Source organism: Wyeomyia smithii, chromosome 1 (genome assembly GCF_029784165.1).
Source record: "Wyeomyia smithii strain HCP4-BCI-WySm-NY-G18 chromosome 1, ASM2978416v1, whole genome shotgun sequence".
NCBI lineage: Eukaryota > Metazoa > Arthropoda > Insecta > Diptera > Culicidae > Wyeomyia > Wyeomyia smithii.
This window is the reverse complement of record NC_073694.1, coordinates 203,101,896-203,116,353: the sequence shown is the minus strand read 5'-3', so window position 1 is coordinate 203,116,353 and position 14,458 is coordinate 203,101,896. Positions and strand designations below refer to the sequence as shown.

The following is a 14,458-nucleotide window of genomic DNA, read 5'->3' as shown; positions in this document are numbered from 1 at the left end:
CACGCTTGTATGTGTTTCTGGAGAAGAACATACAGCCAAGCACCGCAATGCATGTGTTAGCAAGACTTCACTCGCTGCATTTGTATTGATGCAACGATCAGGTTCATTTTTGTCCCCTTCATCCACACATATTCAGAATCTCAACCGTCAACCTCAAATGTCTAATTAGAAACACTTTCGTTTCGTCCCCCAGTGTTTACTTGAAATGGAAATATGTAATACTGTCTGACCAGAGTTGCCGAAGCTGCGAATATTGTCTGGATAGGCACGAGTATTGTATTTTCAAACAGGTGCAAATAAGTTTCCATGAACCAATGAGTATGTGTTTTAGATATCTTGCAGGAAAGCGAATGTTTTTGTTTTTCTCTAACGCAGTTTAGAGATCGTGATGTCATATTTTTTCTCTTCTCCGTATTCTCCGTATGCGTGTATAGTTCACGCACACCGAATGAATTGGAGATTGAAGAAACTTGTAACATGTGCAACATATGCGACGGTGTGTGGTTTTTTTTTTGCTTGAGATGGAAAGGGAGCAGTTTTCGCCAGAAAAAATCTTGCATGTAGTTGAAACGACCATTATTAAATAGTCGTACTCCCGTAACACGTGCTAAATATATGGCAGTATGTGTTGTTACTTGACTGGGGAAGAATTTTATTGCCTTTTAAGTAATAGGTTTGTTACCCAAAAGGCAATTTTGCGCTATTGCTTCTAAAGAAATAAGGAAAAGTTTTGGGTGTATCTTTTTATGTTTGCCAATTAATGAACCTTTGTAAGGGCTTCCATATTATTTTGAAAGTAAGATCCATATTAAAGATTTGATTTAATTAGAGTTAAATAAGACAAAACCATTCATTATGATAACGTTAGTATTATTGGATTTGGTTTTTGAGGATATAGAGTTAATTCTGACGTTGACGCATTATGAGAAATTCTTGGTGCTTCTTCAACAAGCACGATATGCTTGTGCCTTGTCAAATACAAGTTGTTTGCACAAAAAAATACTACAGGCATAATATCGTCAGGTATGAACGATATTCTTTCGAGTGTTGTTGAATATATATCAAAAATTGATTTCCAGGGGAGGCTGAAAATAAAAATACGTACAGTCGCTGAGCAAACACATTCATTCTGTATGCAGACTCTGTATATTTTGTAGCAAAAAATCCCCTAATTACAGTGTTTAGTCCCACGTCACCATTTCCCTAGGGCTGTATACCTTGTAGTATTTTGAAATTTTTACACTTCAGACAAATTTGAGATTTCTCACATTCGTTTCAATTTCAAATATTTTTTACAGTTGGCCTCTTCGTCCTTAAGAAGCGTTTTTCGGCGATTGTGTTCTTATAGATTTTTGTTTATGTTCAACCTGTTTTACACCTTTCTGTGACTAACCTTTACCTCGCTTTTTTCCAAAAATTTCCGCATCCCTTCTGTGTCTTTTTATGCCATTCTTTGCGTTTTTGTGATTCACGCATTTCTTGTAATTTTCGGGCTTTCTTCGGGAACCTCCTGACAGAAAAGCCTCAATAATACGTTTGTCTATTTAGAACATTTTATTGACCTTCTTTAAAATTGTGATGAAGCAAACAACGCAAATTGAAATCTTCACAGTCGCCTCTTGATAAAGAGGTCATTTTAGAATATCGATTCTTCATGTAGGCTCGCGACTGCTGTTTCAAAAGGGCCTATCCAAAGTGGTGACTGATGGATAAAAATTTCTATATCAGAAAACGGCTTGTTTGATTGAAATGGTGTCTTCAGTAAAGTTGTAAGTAACAATATTACTGTTCTAGAAAAATAAATGCAACGTAAGAAAAAAATTTTCTGTGCAAAACTTTTCAAATTATCCAAAACATTAAATTTCTCAACAAGTTTAACATGATACCTATCCAACACGCTTTTTTTTTGTACCATAACCGATCATTTTTATACTGGCTCTGTTAAAACTGAACATGTGTATTTTGCCGGGGTGAACTTTGTTATTATAAGGTTCGCACTCGGGCTATAGGTAAAAAACCGCGCGTAGGCGACGACGACGACTCGAGAGATGGAAGTATTATTTTATCGTAATGGCTGAGTTCTCCAGTTACAACCTCGCTTCCATCAATATCAACAACATTACGAACGCAACGAAGATCGATGCGCTTCGGAATTTCGTACGAACGCTAGATCTTGACATCGTTTTTCTTCAAGAGGTGGAGAACGAACAACTCTCCCTACCCGCTTTTAACGTGATCTGCAATGTGGATCAGGCAAGACGGGGAACGGCAATTGCGCTGAAGGACCACATAAACTTCTCACATGTGGAGAAGAGTCTGGATGGCCGCCTCACTGCTCTGCGAGTGCAAAACACGACTCTCTGCAATGTATACGCTCCTTCGGGTACAGCTGTTCGTACAGAAAGGGAGAGATTTTTCAACAGCTCGATCGCCTTCTACCTTCGGCGACTTCAACTGCGTGCTTCGTTCGAGCGATTCTACGAGTGCAAACACAAGCCCCGCTCTTCAGGCGACCGTACAGCAACTCCAACTGCACGATGTGTGGCTGAAACTGTACCCCGCAACACCCGCTCCTACTTATGTCCCACACAACGCAGCATCCAGACTGGATCGCATATACGTGAGCACTGGCTTATGCGAACAGCTGCGCAGTGCTGCCACGCATGTCTGTTCTTTCTCAGACCACAAACCCCTCACAGCGTGTATCTGTCTTCCACACCTGGGCCGTGAACAGGGGCGCGGCTTCTGGTCCCTTCGTCCGCACCTCTTGACAACCGAAAACATCAGTGATTTCCAAACTCGATGGCAGTTTTGGACCCGGCAACGGAGAAATTTTCCCTGTTGGCTGGTGTGGTGGATATAATACGCGAAGCCAAAAATAAAAACCTTTTTCCGCTGGAAATCCAGTGAAGCATTCCGTTTATTTAATGCTGAACACCAACGGCTTTACGCCCAATTGAGGCGCGCATACGACGGATATTTCCAAAACCCAATTATGTTGGTAACCATCAACCGCATAAAAGCACAAATGCTCACTCTACAGCGCCGCTTTGCACAAAATTTCATTCGTATAAACGAAACATTTGTTGCCAGTGAGAGCATTTCCACCTTCCAGCGGGGGGACAGACGTCGGAAAAAAACTACAATCACACAGCTGCAAAATGAGCGTGGCGAACAAATCGAAGGATCCCAGCAGATCGAACATTACATGCACCAACACTTTCGTGAGTTGTATGCGACTGGAGAAGCGAGACAGGCAGGAAGGGAAAATTTTGATACCGACAGAGCGATACCCGAGGGCGACGCAGACAACGCTGCTCTAATGGCAGAGCTTACAGTCGGAGAAATAAAAAATGCGATCCTGTATATGACGTAGCGAACCTATACATTAGAGAAATGACAAGACACTCACCGTTAAGGCAACTGTCAACATCAAAACGGGCGAGCTGTATTATTTTGCATTGCCGTTATCCGTTTTGATGTTGACAGTTGCCTTAACGGTGAGTGTCTTGTCATTTCTCTAATGTATAGGTTCGCTAGGACACACCGAGTGCTGAGCGACGCGCAAAAGTGTGCACACGCCGACCGCTCCATCTTCCAAGCGACGTTCTCTCTTAAAGATCGCATGGCCCAGCTGATCGCGAGGAAGCAAAGAGGTAAGATGATTTCGTTCGATCTCGACCACGCTTTCGATCGGGTCTCTCATGAGTTCCTGCATCGTACTCTTCTCTCCCTGGGGCTCAACCAGGACTTCGTCGGATGGATCTCCCGCATTGCTGCTGCCTCGTCCTCTCGCCTGTTAGTCAATGGGCACCTAACACAACCGTTTCGAATTGAGCGTTCCGTACGGCAAGGAGACCCAATGTCTATGCTGTTATTTGTTCTCTATCTCCATCCACTGCTCACGAGATTGTTGCGTATGCAGATGACGTCACGGTTATTGCTACATCCACACGGACAATAGAACGGCTGTATCAGCTGTTTCACGATTTCGAGATAGTTTCCGGAGCAAAGCTGAATCGGCAGAAAACGGTTGCAATCGACATTGGATTTATCAATGGGAACCCACTGACGGTACCGGGACTGCAGACAAATGACACCGTGAAAGTGTTAGGTGTAATTTTTGCAAACTCAGTGCGAAGCATGGTGAAACTAAACTGGGATGCTTTAGTGTCCAGAGTATCCCAACTATTATGGCTGCACAGCATGCGAACACTAAACCTGCAACAGAAGGTAATTCTACTGAATACATTTATCACGTCGAAGGTGTGGTACCTCTCGTCGGTGATTCCACCACAATGTGCGCACACAGCAAAGCTGACAGCGACAATGGGGACTTTTTTGTTTCGTGGGCTACCAGCACGAGTCCCGATGCATCAGTTGGCGCGCAACAGAGAGCATGGTGGCTTGAAACTTCAGCTACCGGCGATTAAGTGCAAAGCGCTGCTGATCAATCGCCATTTAAAAGGCATTACTTCTCTCCCCTACTATTTTTCCCTATTGACCCAAAATATTCCTCCTCCGGCGAACCTGCCTTGCCTCAAAATCCTTTCCCAGCAGATTCCATTGCTTCCACAACAGATCCAACAAAACCCCTCCAGTGATCAAATTCATCGCTTCTACCTAGATCAAACTGATCTACCTAGGGTTGAACAAAATCGACCTAACACAAACTGGCGGAGAATATGGACAAACATTTTTTCCGGCGGACTTTCATCACAATACCGAAGTGACCTCTATCTGCTGGTTAATGAGAAGACGGAACATCGCCGTCTGTTGCATGTGATCGGGCGGGCAAACGATCCTAACTGCCAGCACTGTATGTTTAGCATCGAAACAATGCAACACAAATTCGCCGAGTGTACTCGAGTAAGAGCAGCGTGGGCGTTCGTACAACGTAGAATGACGACCTTGTTTGGAGGGTGGTACAGGCCATCTTTCGACGATCTACTGCGACCAACATTGGGGAACAGTTTCCCAGTTGGCAGTTACTAGAAGGAACGAAATACTAAAATTGTTAATTAATTATATCAATTTCATTAATTCAAATGGTAATGCCGTGATCGATGTAGGTGAATTAGAATTTATTTTGGATCTCAATAGCTAATTATTTTATATTATTTGATACATTATTTATAAACAAAACTAAAAATAAACTAAATTTTACACAAAAAAAAATTATAAGGTCGTATAAATAAGACTAACCCACAAGGTAACCAATTTAAACAGTACGTGCTTATATCAATTATATCCAGATTTCGGGAAGCGGGAGCTGAGAGATTGAGCAAAGACAGGTTTTTCTATTAGTCTTGCGCCGGAGGCTACGCTACTTCGAAAATTAATTATTGCTCTTAGTGGTAAATTTTAAACATTGTAATGTGTAGCTGGAAAAATACACTCAAAGAAAAGTGAAGAGTGAAAATGTTAAAATACTCAAACATTTATAACTTGTTGACGTAGGACTACGTCTTTGTTTTCTATACTAGATTACACTTTGTGAAAATGAAAATGAAACTGGCAAATGTTGCGTCAGATTTCAAACGGTTATAGCAAGCGAACGACTTAATGCATCTTAGTCATTTATATTTCGGTGGATAGATAAAATGTGTAACAATTTTTTGATATTATGTTCAACATTGTTGCTTTACTGCTTAATGGTGGAAAAAGGTGAAAAGTTCCAAGGTCTCGAAGCTACGTAGCCACGCCTTAATTGCAAAAATCTGCTCTGAACTCGATACAAAAGACTGCGTGTAGAAAATTCAGTTTAGTTTGTTACACATAAGCGAGAGCAGTGCAGCTGTATACCTTGTAGTATTTTTCATTTTACCATCACCAAATTTTGACAAATAGTAGTACATATTGTCATCTTCAATGTGTAAAAAAGTAGATTTTTGAAAAATCTAGAGAAACATTTCAAAAGATCCTATCTGCTTTGATCGATCGAACACACTTAGAACTAAGCGCTGATTCTCGTTTTTTTTTTTTTTTTTTTTTTAGGGGGGATTTGTTAGTAGCTTAAGTATTTATGATAAATATTAGTAAATAATGAGTGTCCAATCACAAATGGTGACTTCTCAACACTGTTAGAAATTTGTAATTTTAATTGTTAGGATTTGTTTGCTTTCGCAATTAGGACTTATCATTCGTAGGGATTTAAACCTACTTGTCAGAAAAGGGGAAGTAAACTTACAACTAACTTAATTGCTAACTTATTGGCTATAAAGAGAGCTTATCGTAGCAATTGAGGATTGCAACGATTTTTGTCGAAAATTGTTAATAATTTTATTTGACATAGCTTCTAATGGTTCAACACCAGTAAGTCTATGTAATTCGAGTGTACCAAACCAAGGAGGACGCTTCAAAATCATTTCCAGAATTTTATTCTGAATCCTTTGGAGCGTTTTCTTCCTTGTTGAACAGCAACTTGACCAGATCGGTACAGCATAAAGCATTGCTGGTCTAAAAATTTGTTTGTAAATCAAAAGTTTGTTCTTTAAACAAAGTTTAGAATTCCTGTTAATGAGAGGATATAAACATCTCGTATATTTGATGCACTTGGCTTGTATACTCTCAATGTGCTCTTTGAAAATAAGTTTTTTATCATAAATTAGTCCCAAGTACTTAACCTTGTCGGACCAACTTAAAATAACCCCATTCATCTTGACAACGTGATTATTGTTTGGCTTGAGGAAAGAAGCCCTAGGCTTATGCGGAAAAATTATCATTTGAGTTTTAGAAGCATTGGGAGAGATTTTCCACTTTTGCAAGTAGGAAGAAAAAATATCTAAACTTTTCTGCAATCGACTGCATATGACACGAAGACTTTTTCCTTTTACGGAAATGCTTGTGTCATCGCAGAACAATGACTTTGTGCATCCTGGCAGCAAATCAGGAAGATCTGAAGTGAATATGTTGTACAGAACTGGACCCAAGACTGAACCTTGAGGTACACTTGCTCTGACAGGAAATCTATCAGATTTTGAATTCTGATAGACAACCTGCAGAGTTCGATCAGTAAGATAATTTTTTAAAATTTTGATTAGGAAAATTGGAAAATTAAAAGTTTGCAATTTCGCAATCAAACCTTTATGCCAAACACTGTCGAATGCTTTTTCTATGTCTAATAGAGCAGCTCCAGTGAAATAACCTTCAGATTTGTTAGCTCGTATCATATTAGTAACTCTGAGCAATTGATGAGTTGTGGAATGCCCATGGCGAAATCCAAACTGTTCATTTGCAAAAATTGAATTTTCGTTGATGTGTGACATCATTCTGTTAAGAATAATTCTCTCAAACAGTTTACTTATTGAAGAAAGCAAACTGATTGGTCGATAACTTGAAACTTCAGCTGGGTTCTTATCCGGTTTTAAAATGGGAGTAATTTTTGCATTTTTCCATAATTTGGGAAAATATGCAATTTTGAAGCAGCAATTGAAAATTTTCACTAAAAATTCCATTGTGCTCTCAGGGAGATGTTTGATTAGTATATTAAAGATTCCATCGTCACCAGGTGCTTTCATATTTTTGAAATTTTTAATAATTGATTTAATCTCAATCAAGTTAGTTTCAATTATTTCTGCAGGTAAAAAATTATGGGAAGAAATTAAATCAAATTGACGTGTGACCTTGCTTTCAATTGGACTCACAAAATTCAAATTTGAGTTATGAACACTCTCAAACTGCTGAGCAAGTCTTTGAGCCTTTTGTTCATTGGATACAAGAAAACGTTCACCATCTTTTAAAACTGGAATAGGCTTTGAAGGTATCTTAAGAATCTTCGACAGCTTCCGAAAAGGTTTTGAATATGGTTTCAAGTTTTCAACTTTAGTCTCAAAATTTTGATTTCTCAGAAGAGTAAATCTATGCTTAATCTCTTTCTGTAAATCTTTATAAATAGTCTTAAAAACAGGGTCACGAGAACGTTGATATTGACGTCTGCGGACATTTTTCAAACGAATTAGAAGTTGAAGATTTTCGTCAATTATTGGTGAATCAAATTTCACTTCAGCCTTTGGAACAGAATAATTCCAGGCATCAACAATCGCACATTTTACTGCTTCCAAAGCGGAATCAATATTCACTTCGTTTTGCAAATCAAGCTCATTAAATTTCTCTCAATATGAGTTTTGTATCTTTCCCAATTAGCCTTGTTATAATTAAAAACAGAGCTCATAGGGTTAAAAACTGATTCATGTGATAAAGAAAAAGTTATTGGAAGATGGTCAGAATCAAAGTCAGCATGTGTGATCAAATCACTACATACATGACTTTGATCTGTTAGCACCAAATCAATTGTTGGATCAATTGGGAAGGGGGGGAGTTTTTGTAAATCACCTTTAAAATAATTTTTGAGCTCGCGTGTGCATTGAAATGGTAAATATGATGCGGCAATAAATAAAATCCCAAGTTCAGTTTGAACTTCAATTCCCAAAGTTTCAATAACTTTCGTCTCAAGATGGAGAAGAGCACGATGTTTGATTCGGCGATGAATAACAATTGCAACTCCACCGCCGGAACCCTGAATCCTATCATATCTATGAACCACGTAATTGGGATCATATTTTAATTTTATGTTAGGTTTCAAAAATGTTTCAGTAATAATTGCAATATGCACATTATTTACTGTTAAAAAATTAAAAAGCTCATTCTCATTGGCCTTCAATGAGCGAGCATTCCAATTTAATATTTTAATTGTTTTATTTAAAATCATTGCTAAATTTTAATTGCCTGTTGCAAAAAAGAAAGTTTACCTGCCGTAATAGGCCCCAGGCAGTTGACATTAGAAAAAATATTTTCGGCAGCAATATTAGCTGGAGTAATAGGTGTACAATTATTTTCTAGCGTGTTTTGCTTACCCATATTAACGGTCATTTTCGAACTACCAACACTAGGCGGTATAATGTTCGAACTACCTGTAACCTGTGCATAAGTTAAACGGGTATGCAAAGGAGTAGGTAAACTATGCGTCACTGGTACGCTTGGAGAATTTTGTTTTGGAGTTGGTTTTAATTGAGAAATTGAATTTTGTTTACCTTGCCTTGCCTTAACAATTGCTAAACGGACTGGGCATTGAAAAAAATTTGACATATGGTTGCCGTTACAATTCGCACAGCGAAAATTTTTACTCTCTTTCACAGGACATGTGTCCTTTTTGTGAGAAGAGTCTCCGCAATTAAGACATTTTTGGTCCATGTTACAGAATTTGGAACCATGGCCATAACGTTGGCAAGTACGGCATTGGGTGATATGCTTTTCACCTCCGCCATACTTCCTATAAATTTCCCACTTTACACGCACATTATACAAAGCATGTGCTTTTTCAAAAAATTTAAAGTTGTTAACCTCATTGCGATTAAAATTAATTAAATAATTAACAAGGAAAATTCCAGTTCTCTGACTGTTTTCGCCTCGTGATTTTTGTTTCATTAGAATTACTTGGGTAGGGGCTGTGCCAAGTAAATCTGCTAAAGTAAGTTTGATCTCATCAACGGTTTGATCGTTGGTGAGACCTTTCAAGACAACCTTGAACGGCTTGGCGTTCTTGGTGTCATATGTAAAAAAATTGTACATCTTGTCAGTTAAATACTGAACAAGACGATCACGACCCTTTACTGAGTCGGCTAATAAGCGGCATTCACCTCTACGGCCAATTTGATAGATAACTTGAACTTGATAACTTGAGAAACAAACGTTGAAAGTTCCTTTTTGAATATATTAAATTCAGAAGAAATAGTTACCACAATAGGTGGAACTTTCTCCTTTTTTAAAGATTTTATATTTTGTATAGTTTCATTATTGGTAACTTCCATTTCACTAGCTTCTAGCTCAGGCAAAATATCAAAAGGATTGTCACTACAGACACTCGAAGTGTCAGAAAGAGATGCCTCTCTTTTCCTCCCCGCAGCGATGCGAGGTTTCTTTTTCCGTCCAGCCATTTCAGGTGATACGAAAAAAGTTAAAACAAATGTTAAATTCAAATGTAGGTAGTCTTGAGAAAGACTGATGGGAAATAACTTTCAGGTAGTCTTTAAAAGACACACTGACAAAACACAAACTTTGAAGCTATAGGCAGTCAAAGACCAGTCCACAAGCAACCGAAAAAACGTCTGATCTGTAGGACAGTTCAAGACGCACGAGCTGATTCTCGTTAATTTATTGCTGAGAACGGCATCACTGAGTGCAAATCTTGGTTCAATCTAACTAAAATTTCGGTACAAAGTATCCGGTGTCTCAGTAGTATTGCTGGGTCATAGTTTTCGTGTTTTTAAGATAGAGGTTATTTTTAAGCGTGAAAGTCATTTTAAAGAGATTTTTCTGGTTGGTACAGAGGAAAAACAAACAATAAATAAAATCGATTCTGGTTTTTATAAGTAGTCTGCCGGGGTGAGATTGTGCCATCCAATCCATGACTTGTCAGCCATCTCTTCCGTATAAAAGACTAGTTATTCTTGGTTAGGTATACGAGGAACTTATTCGAGAAAGTTTGGTCTTGTGATCGCCATGAGATGGCTGACAAACAATGGGTTTTTATGGCACAATATCACTTCGACTTACGGTAACTGAAATATTTCTCATTGAGATTGGTTAACTTGTCCTGTTTTTATCCTCTGCAAACATGCTATGCATTTCTATAGAATGAACAACTTACATAAAAATTGCTAAGGGAAGGAAGTTGAAGAAAAATTTTACAAAACGTCATTATGGGGGAAACGGAAAATTAAAAAAAAAATACCTTACGTAATTTGTGGATGAAGTAAGTTTATGGCTTCTGCACATCATCCCGATTACGCAAATATCCATATTAGATGGTATTTGGTCATGTTTTCCAAAACCGGAAGCCGCCATCTTGGATTTAAAATGGTATCGGGAGTTAATTTTTGTTTTCTTGGCTTTATTCTAATACCGAAATACCCATACTGAATGGTATTCACCCGTTTTTGGCTGTTTTACAGAAACTCGAAAAGGCCATCATGGATTTTAAAAATGGTGTCGGGTCAATTTTCGGTATCTGTGCATCATCCCGATCATTTTCGGCTGTTTCCCGAAAATTTTGTAGGACTATGTATTTTATTTTTATGGAAACCCCTCTCCCTTTCCCTTACAGCAAACGGGAGTAGGGGGCGTTAAAATACTACAGAAACATTTCTAGTGTTCCAAAATCCTCACATTCCAATTTTGGTTCCATTTACTCTATTCATTCTCGAGCTATGCAGAATTTTCTATTTGTGTTCCTATGGCAGCCAACGTACCCCCTCCCCCCCCCCCCCATTATAGAAACTTTTTCTGTCCCAAAAAACCACATACACGCTTAAATTTTTTTGCCGGGTCTCGGTAATTTTTGCCGAGAACGGCACCATTGAGTGCTCGATTAGAAAAAAAATGACAGCTGTCACATTTTTTCGAAAACCTCGGTTCAACCTAACTGAAGGTCCGGCACAAAATATTAACGAGCCGAAATATCAGTTAGGTGAACCGAGATTCACGAAAAAATGTGACAGCTGTCATTATTTTTTTTAACCGAGCACTCAGTGGTGCCGTTCTCGGCAATAAATTACCGAGACCCGGCAAAAAATTTTAAGTGTGTACAAAATTTGGCTCTATTAATTTGATTAGTTCTGCACAAATTTATTTCTATAGCAACCCTCCCTTGTAGCAGGGAAGGAGTGTCAAACTTTCATAGAAACTTTCGCAGAAACACTGACCTGAAAACCTCCACATGCCTAATTTGGTTCCATTTGCTTTATTAGTTCTCGAGTTATGTAGTAATTTATGTTTCATTTGTATGAGAACGTTGCCTTCCAAAGCAGGGGAGGAGGGGTCTTGAACAATTATAAGAACCATTTTCGGCTCCACAAATTCTACATGCAAAATTTTCATACCGATCGGTTCAGTAATTTCCAAATCTAAAAGGATGAAATAGACAGGAATCCATTTTTTATTGTTTAAATCGTACTTTTATAGAATATTCTCATTGGAAAGCAACATTCTTATCATAAATTAGCCATAAACTTAGTTCTTAATCAGACCAATTTAAGAACGCACCATTCATCTTAACTACGTGAATAAAACGAAGATTTCTCACATCCTGGTGGTAAATCAGAAAGATCAGGAATAAAAACATTAACATGATTGGGCCCAATATACTTCCTTGGGGTACCCCAGCTCCAACAGGCAATCTATCAGAATAACTGAAGAGTAAAACTGTACATTTGTTAATTTCATTTAAAAAATTAATAACAACCAGTTGACTCAATTACCTATTTAATAGTCATGGTTTATTTAAAAAAAAAATATTAAAACAAATTATGGTCTGTATTATTATTTTTATTTGTTTCTTTACCGTCAATCCAAACCTTTTCAATTTGCTACCTGCGAGTTTCTCAGCGTTTCATAATGTTAAACCTACCTAAAACAACTAACTTAGCTGCTTACACTGATAACGGTTCCACAGTTTTCTTCAAAACTGTTTTAGAAGTTAAGCGTTAGATAACAAGAGGTATCAAGTTGTAGTTTATCACACCTCTAACGAATAGTGAATTGGAGTAGCAAGTCGTGATGCATGAAATAATTCGCCGAACAAGAAGTGTGGTAGCCTAAACATTGTGAACAATCTATAGCATGTCCATCTGGAAAATGAATCCCAGATTTTTCGCATCCTCCATCCACTCAATAGCTTGTCCATCCATTATAACAGGAGATAGTAGATTGTTTAAAGCAGCATTTCTATGGTGGCGCTTCAGGAACATTGTTTTGCTTTTTGATTGGTTAACGAATAGCTGGTTTCGTTGCAACCTTTCCAAAATTCTTGCCAGATCTGTATTCATCATTTTAATAAGTTCGCGGGAACAGGAACAAAAGCCACGGAGATACAGCTGAACGTCATCTGCATACGTCTGTATGGAACAGTAATTGAGCACGGAAGGTAAATCGTTGACGTTACAACAAAAAAAGCAGAAAGCAAGTACTGTTGATCCCCACAAAATACAGTTTGAGCGCCTTCCGTCAGATATGACTCGATTAAATCAACAGCAGAAACGGACAGAAGACCAGGATTTTATCGTCATCTAAACGGAACTAAGCAGCTAAACATTCCATTTGATCCCCTAAGGATGCTGACCGTAGTGCAAGGCAGGTGCTGCTAGTGATAAGTCACAATTCCTCATCCACGACGATAGCCACGGTCGTTTCTAACGCCTAAAACCTCGGATAGCTATACTACGATCACTCTTCCTCGATGAAAACCAGGATTCGGAAAAGCAGGCAACCGGTATTATGAAATCGCGTAGGAGATACTCCTTTGACCTCAATAACCAACCGACAACGCTTTGGCATAATCTTCACGAGGTTCTGGAGATGTGTCCGTTCTTGCATCAGTCTTACGATTCGATCCCAGCCGGTCGGCCATTTTTCGTTGAGACTCCTTACGCTGGAAGTCACGCACAATCAGATTTTGGACTTGTGTTGAGATTTGCTTTCCACTCATTTTTCGGAAGCTTCTTCAACGACAAAAAAGGTCGCTATGCTCAAAAAGTTGACTAAACAATTACCAAAATTATGTTCGTGCCAGATGTAAACAATCAACTGTCAAAACCGCGAGGCGCATGGATGAAAAAAGACACGGTAAAACAAATTTACGCAACTGGATTTTTTATGTCATACCCTATAAGTATCCATTTAGGAATGAAAGTCATTTTTTGTTTTTTTTTCTGAAAAATAAATCAAACAAAATGATCTACTAATCACATATTTTTAGGAAGTGTTGAGTGAAATACAGGAAAGTTTAAAAAAAGTATTCATTTATTTGCGCCTATCAGGGTTGTCGCAATTGCAATATGCACGTCATAGACTGTTAAAAAATTGGAACATTGATCTTCTTTCGCTTGTAATGAGCATTGCAGCATGGATTGTTATAGGTAGTCCATCTTCGCAGGAGTGGGACTGACCAAATCACAACTGGCTGACTTTTCTGCACCAAACACTTGCTGTTTGAATTTGAAATATTACCTTAGAATGACACTAGAATTTGAATGACCTGGTGAAGCACAGTGTTTTATTTTACCATTTTCGTGTTCGGAAATGTTGTAAAATATTTAAAAGCGCATCCATGCACAAAGTTCGGGTACTTCCTAGTAAAAATGTCTCAATACATTCTTTTGTCTATTAAGGACTTTGATTTGATCTTTTCTACAATGATATCTTTATGCGCATGTTTCGTGATGTTATTTCCATACTCTTCATGCTTTTCATGCAACGTTTGTATTCATTGTGCGCATTTTCGCGCCATTTTTATTCATAATACGAACGAATAAAAATGTAAAAATGCTGAGCATCATATTCTTCCTTAAATTTTCATCAGAATCTTACTTAGCTTTTTCATTCGGGGTAATTATAAGGTATTCTATACTAACGAGTTCGAAATTCGACCCCGAACGTTAACCCCTGTATTATTTCCTTCCGT

General features: G+C 38.3%; 1 protein-coding gene across 5 annotated transcripts in view; it reads left to right on the top strand.

Annotated features, from left to right (window-relative positions):
• LOC129724017 (tubulin beta chain-like) overlaps nt 1–14,458 on the top strand; it is an 81,062-nt gene that overhangs the window by 63,154 nt on the left and 3,450 nt on the right. The window lies entirely within an intron of this gene.